Source organism: Rhincodon typus, chromosome 12, assembly GCF_021869965.1.
Source record: "Rhincodon typus isolate 14 chromosome 12, sRhiTyp1.1, whole genome shotgun sequence".
Lineage (NCBI taxonomy): Eukaryota > Metazoa > Chordata > Chondrichthyes > Orectolobiformes > Rhincodontidae > Rhincodon > Rhincodon typus.
The window spans coordinates 18931469-18937468 of NC_063343.1; the positions used below are offsets into that span (position 1 = coordinate 18931469).

At 37.6% G+C, this 6000-nt stretch overlaps 1 long non-coding RNA gene across 2 annotated transcripts in view; it reads left to right on the forward strand.

Moving 5' to 3' along the window:
- The window catches only part of LOC125484585, a 65936-nt gene extending 60441 nt beyond the window's left edge, over nt 1-5495 (forward strand). Inside the window, exon 3 of one of the 2 annotated variants that reach the window (XR_007263413.1) lies at nt 5201-5495. This is a non-coding gene — a long non-coding RNA (uncharacterized LOC125484585). Of the gene's footprint in view, nt 1-5053; nt 5176-5200 lie in introns of those variants that run through there. The other variant, XR_007263414.1, reaches the window with a different exon arrangement.
- The last annotated feature ends 505 nt before the right edge of the window (nt 5496-6000 follow it).

Consider the following 6000-nt stretch of genomic DNA (forward strand, 5'->3'; position numbering starts at 1 on the left):
AGAAACTTCATTCTGACTGTATACCATTCTGCTGCCTCTCATGGGTTTGTCCTGAGAAAGCATATTATGATGGTTGTGTTGTAGGTATTGACGATAAAATATGATTCTGTGGACATGTCTATGCCAGTCTGTCATTTGACCAATCTGTGAGACAAACTCCAAGATGTTCATAAAGAATTCTTCGGAGGGTCAAGAAGGCTGGATTTGCTATTGTCATTTTCTGGTGTCTAGGTCAGGTGACCTGTTCCAGTTTCATTCAATTTTTCAACATCGCACTGGTTAGACACAACAGAGTGGTTTGCTAGACATATGAGAGTTAAATGGAGGCAAGACCAGTTAAAGATTGTAGATTTCAATCCCAGATAGGCATTAGTGAACCAGATGGTTTAATGGTCACCATTAGACTAATGTTCAATTCCAAGTTTATTAAGCAAATTTAAATTCCACTATCTGCTGTGACAGGGTTTGAACCAAGGTTCCAAGAGCATTAGCTTGGTTTCAGTGTTTTATACTACACCACCACATCCTTCAGTGTTGATAATCTCCTCTAAACTGCTCAATGTCTGAAGCTTCACCTTCAAAGTGTTTGTGTTTTTCAACCCAAGACTCACAATGTTGATGCACTGCTGACTAGATTTTCAACAACCCCAGGTTGATCTTTAAGATTCCTGTTGATTTGCAAATGCCTAATACAGGATGAGTTGAGAATTCAACCATTGATTGTTATATACTATACATGTTTTCCAATTCCCAGTTTGATTGACCTAGTTACTGTGTCTTTCATACAAAGGGAAACTGCTATCATTATGAAAAACAGTGAAAAACAAATACAATTTAATACACATGCTCATTGAGCTGGCTTGTTTTTGTTCAGACATTTCGTCACCATGCGAGGTGACATCATCAGCGGAGCCTCCAATGAAGCGATGTTATTCTACTCCGCTTAGAATTTATACTGTCCAGTCTGTTATGGTGAGTACTGTCATTTCCGGTTTTGATCTTGGCTTGGTCAAGCCAAACATAGACACGCATGGGATTTCCTAGAGGCATGGTTCTCCACCCATATTTCAATCAACAAACATAGAGAATTGGATCCCATATATAAACCCATACAGATCAAAACTGGAAATGACAGTACTCACCATAACGGACCGGACGGTGTAAATTCCAAGTGGAGTAGAATAACATTGCTTTATTGGAGGCTCCGCTGATGATGTCACCTGGCATGGTGACGAAACATCTGAATGAAAACAAGCCAGCTCGGCAAGCAAGTCAACAACCTCATCCACAACCCGAGCTACAGATCTTTGCCAATACTTTATTTAATACACATTTCTAACGAGCTTGAATTCATTTGGTGACACATAATAGGGTCCCTGAGATCGAGGAATACATTCAGTTTAAAATGCACATGTGTAGTAATCATTATTAAAGATAATGTTAACCCTTTACTTCACAGAGTATAAGATGTTCAGCAGATACTTCCTCTTCTTTCCCCAGTCATAGTCGTAGGGTCATAAAGTCATACAGCATGGAAACAGACCCTTTGGTCCAACCAGTACATGCAGAACATAATACCAATATAAAGTAGTCCCACCTACTTTCCCGGCCCATATCCCTCTAAACCTTTCCTATTCATGTATCTATCCAAATGTCTTTTAAACATTGCAATGGTACCCGCATCCACCACTTCCTCAGGGAGTTCATTCCACATGCAAACCATCCTCTGTGTAAATTGCAGTGATATCACCATCCTGACTGATATTAGTTAACTCAGGTCCATCCACTTGGTGCTTGATCAAAACCCTTTATGATTTCAAACTATTAAATCTCTCCTAAACCTCTCTGCTTTAAGAATATCTCATTTTGCTATTTTCTCAATGAAATTATAGTCTCACATACCTTCTAATATGCAAATAGTAAGTATCCTCTCTAAGGCTTGACATCCTTATTAACGCTATACTTCTTACCATAAATGTCCAACTTTGACCTCAATATGGTCAGTGCTGGTGAGTACAGAAACCTACAAAGGCCTCTACATAACAGATTTATAAGTGCTGAGTAGCACTAATTTGAATTGTCAGGGTTTTCTCCTTTTGTGTTCCAACATTATTTCCTTAACAAATGTCAACTAGATGTCATCAGGCCTCCCAAGGTACTGTGTGATACACATCAAATAAAATTACCTTTCAAAATTATTAGATTCCTCAGAGAACGTGCCAATAAAAGTGGTAGTAAATTGCAGGTATAATCACAGATAAGTGAGCAGAATGAGTTATTTGAACAACATCACTGATATTGCAGATTGTTTAGTTTCTCATGGGCGCAGCATTCTTGCTGTAAAATTACATTTGTAACAACCTGACTTAAAGTAACTAAATTTATTAAAACTGCTTCACATCATAATTAGCTTCTTTAATTATTCTACAATAAGGTAAAAATAGCTCAAATTTGCTTCAATGTGCAATTTTACATTGTTCAAATGGTTCACAAATAATTTTTGCTGAAGAATTATGAACTAAATGGGTTGAATTTTATGGAGTTGTTGGCTAAAGAATAAGTGATTATCTTTTCTGGGGAAAGCCTACCCACCCATGAGGTAGTTAGGTAGCTGAGAGATTAACAGTAGCCCTTTCTCTCACTGAATAGGAAAAACACCTGGAGCAATCCAGGCCATGGTGGGAAGTGTTTTTACAGAGTGGTGATTTTGATAGCCAGGACAAGGAGTTTGCTCTTACCTTATCCCCTGTTGCTAACGAAGAGTCTCTCAATCAGTGCCTTTGAAGGTCGGACACACCTTTACTTCTCTTCAGTTCCTCGCAGACCACAAGCAGCCTGCATTGGTTACTTGGTAACAGACACACCTGGAGTTAGGTTCATACCAGCCATGGTCAATATTTGTCCTGAATTAGATGTGGGGCAGGAAGGTTGACCATGGATTTTCCTGCCCAGGACAAAATTGTGGTGAAGGCAGGAGGTTGTGGTCCACACCATCTTCTGCCCAATTAAGTACACTCTCCATACGCAAACTCACCATTAGAGAGGGCAAAGGATTGGATAGAAGTTTGGCAAAAGATATGAAGCCACTGGAGTTGCCTTGAATTATCCTCCATTATTGTGGCAAATTTTCTTTTTACAAAGTAGTGTTGGGTAACGTGAAGCAGAAAATCTAGCTCATCAGCTCCTGGAGGAGTAGGCATGTCTCAACAGTCATTGCAATATCCCTATAAAAGGGAGAATAGAGAGAATCCATTGATCTAGGAAGGTGGGAGGAGGAATGTATTGTTACACTCTATTGCAGTGCCACCCAATCAAGCAAATACTACATTAAATTTATTAATCTCACAAACCAAGAAGGAGCAGAGGTATAATAAAGGTCTGCTCCATTTAACTGAAGTGAGTAACACAATCCACTTTGATACAAATTCAATTTGCATGTTTCAAAACATACAACCACAAATTAAATCAGTTTATCTGCATGAATAACTTGTATGGTTTCTATTTCCTTCTCTCTCCCTATTGACAACATATAGAGAAGAAATCTAAGACATAAAGCTTAAACAGCTTAAACAGTATGGTATAAAAACAAAGTTGCAGCAAGAACTCAGCAGGTCTGGCAGCATCTGTGAAGCTGCTGAGCTTTTCCAGCAACTTTGCTTTTGTTCCTGCTTTACAGCATCTGCAGTTCTTTCGGTTTTTAAACAGTGTGGTGCTCAGTAAGGTGGCACTTGGCATTGCTTTTATAACTCTGTCTTTTGATTATGTTGGAAATATTGACCGTAGCAGGTGGGGGGTGAGTGACCATCCTTCAAAGGGACAACTGCCTTGATGGCAGTAAATTAAATGCAGCTGCTGGTCCCACAAACTATCGGTGCATGTTGCCCCTTGCTTTCTGGCACATTGTCAGGACCCCAGCCACATGCAAATGTTCAGATCATGGGGAAATCAAAGGCAGACTTTTTGGTAATTGAAGCAATGGGGGTGATGTGGATTATTGATACTGTGTCTGTAAATGCAATTTGGATTCAAAATAGATACAATTGTGCTTGTATGAATGTGTGTCTTTATATGTCAATTAAAGCTGTACTTTTAACAAATTGCAAATCTAGCAGCAACCTGACAAAAGCAGCAAGAGGAAATGTTAAATTTCTGCTTGGGGAAACCATATAAGTGGAAAACAATGGAAATCTGAGTCTAAACCTATATACACTGTAAAGACCATGTAGTTTTATATTGGTGTTCTCTAAAAAAAAAACTAGCAATTTTCCAGGATGACTGCATATTTTGAAAGGAATTTGATACCTATTGTGAATTCTATTTGTGACGTTGTGGGTTCCAGCAATGTGAAAACGAACTGAAGCTCAGCAGCTGATTGGTTTGTGGAAGAGGGACCAAATACCAATGACAAAGGTCCTTTGCCTGCCAGTTTGCACCGTGTGTAAGTGTAGTGCTGGGCTTAAAAATAATATCTTCAAACCAGACCATTAAGTGTTAATCGTTAAGGGTTAATAGCTCGTGGCAATGAGCAATTGAAGCAAAATGGAAAAATACATGAAAATAGGCCTGGTGCAAAAAAGCATGCCTGTTTTGGCTATGAGGTAATAGCATAACCTGATTATCTGTGGAAATTTTTTTTACTGCACTTAGCACAGACTCACCTGGAGATGTTTTCAACTTATTTTCTGCACAATAGAATGTTTGGAAAAAATCTTTGAAAGTATTACAAGCTGGAAATTCAGCATATAATCTTAGATTCAGAATAGTATAAATATCAAGGACTTTTCCCTGCTTGTTGAAATTTTCAACATCGGCCAGAGGTTCGTGAAACTAGTGCCATAGAATCTGAGATAGAGTTTCAAATGCCACCAGCGCAAAAGTCCTCGACAGATAGTAGGCAGTAGTGAGACTCTCTTGTTTGTATATATGTCTATATTATGTAGTTCAAAATAATTGATACAGTTTGCATATATCTCTAGTATATATTAAGTCGATTAAGCTAATAAATTTGCTTCATACTAACATGCACGTGTCTTCTTGTATTCATTTTGATCAGATCATAAAGAACCTATTAGGCACTTTCAGCTAAACAATACAGCAAAATATAGAGAAGTTAGCAGATCTGGAATGGTCAGAAAGCTCTAATTTTCTCACAGTAAGACACTTAAACCTGAAGAAAGCAAGCTTATCTTCTCTTCAACAGATGTTGCAAGTTGTGAATTTGAATTGGATATGTCAGAAACTATTCATAAATGAATCAGCCACCCTGCGCCTCTTACAAAACAGTGGAAGAATTGAGAAAAAGGAAGAAGAAATCTTTGGATCAGCAAGGACAATCCCAACAGATCTTGTGAAAAAAGACTACAGAACTGTTTTCCCAGTTTTCCATCCAGCTGTGTTTTTTTTTCCCTTGTGTATGTTTGTCTGTCTGTGAGTGTGTAAGTGGGAGTTTATAAAGTGTTTAGTATTTTAATTTGCAGAGTTTATTTAATTTAACTGTTTACCCAGAGCTAAAATTCAGTGATTATAAATAATGAATCTTGTACAGAAATTTTATCTATGCTTTCTATCAACTTGTTTCAGTAATCAGGAAGTTTAATGATTTTTTTGTATTTCTTTTGGAAAGTTTAACTTCTGTGATGACTCCAGGAATAATGGGACTTAATTTCCAATGTGCTATTTCAGTGAGTCATTATGAAATGTAGTTTTGATTTTTATATGATCCTTTGTCCATCCTGCTTATGAAGGACCTTGGTACATTTTACTGTATTGAAAGGTATAGTGTAAATACAAGTTATCTTCATAGATCACATGCCATACATACTTGTGAAGCAGAAAATTGTAGGAGCCTGTTCTGAAACTTTTTAATCTATTGCACACTTTCTGTAATGCAAATAAATATCTTTTCAGCTTTGTATTGATAATGTGAACAGCATTTCCACTAATTCATCAGAATGATAATAGGTTCTCTGTTGTATAAAACCCAGTAGAGTTGAAACAGAT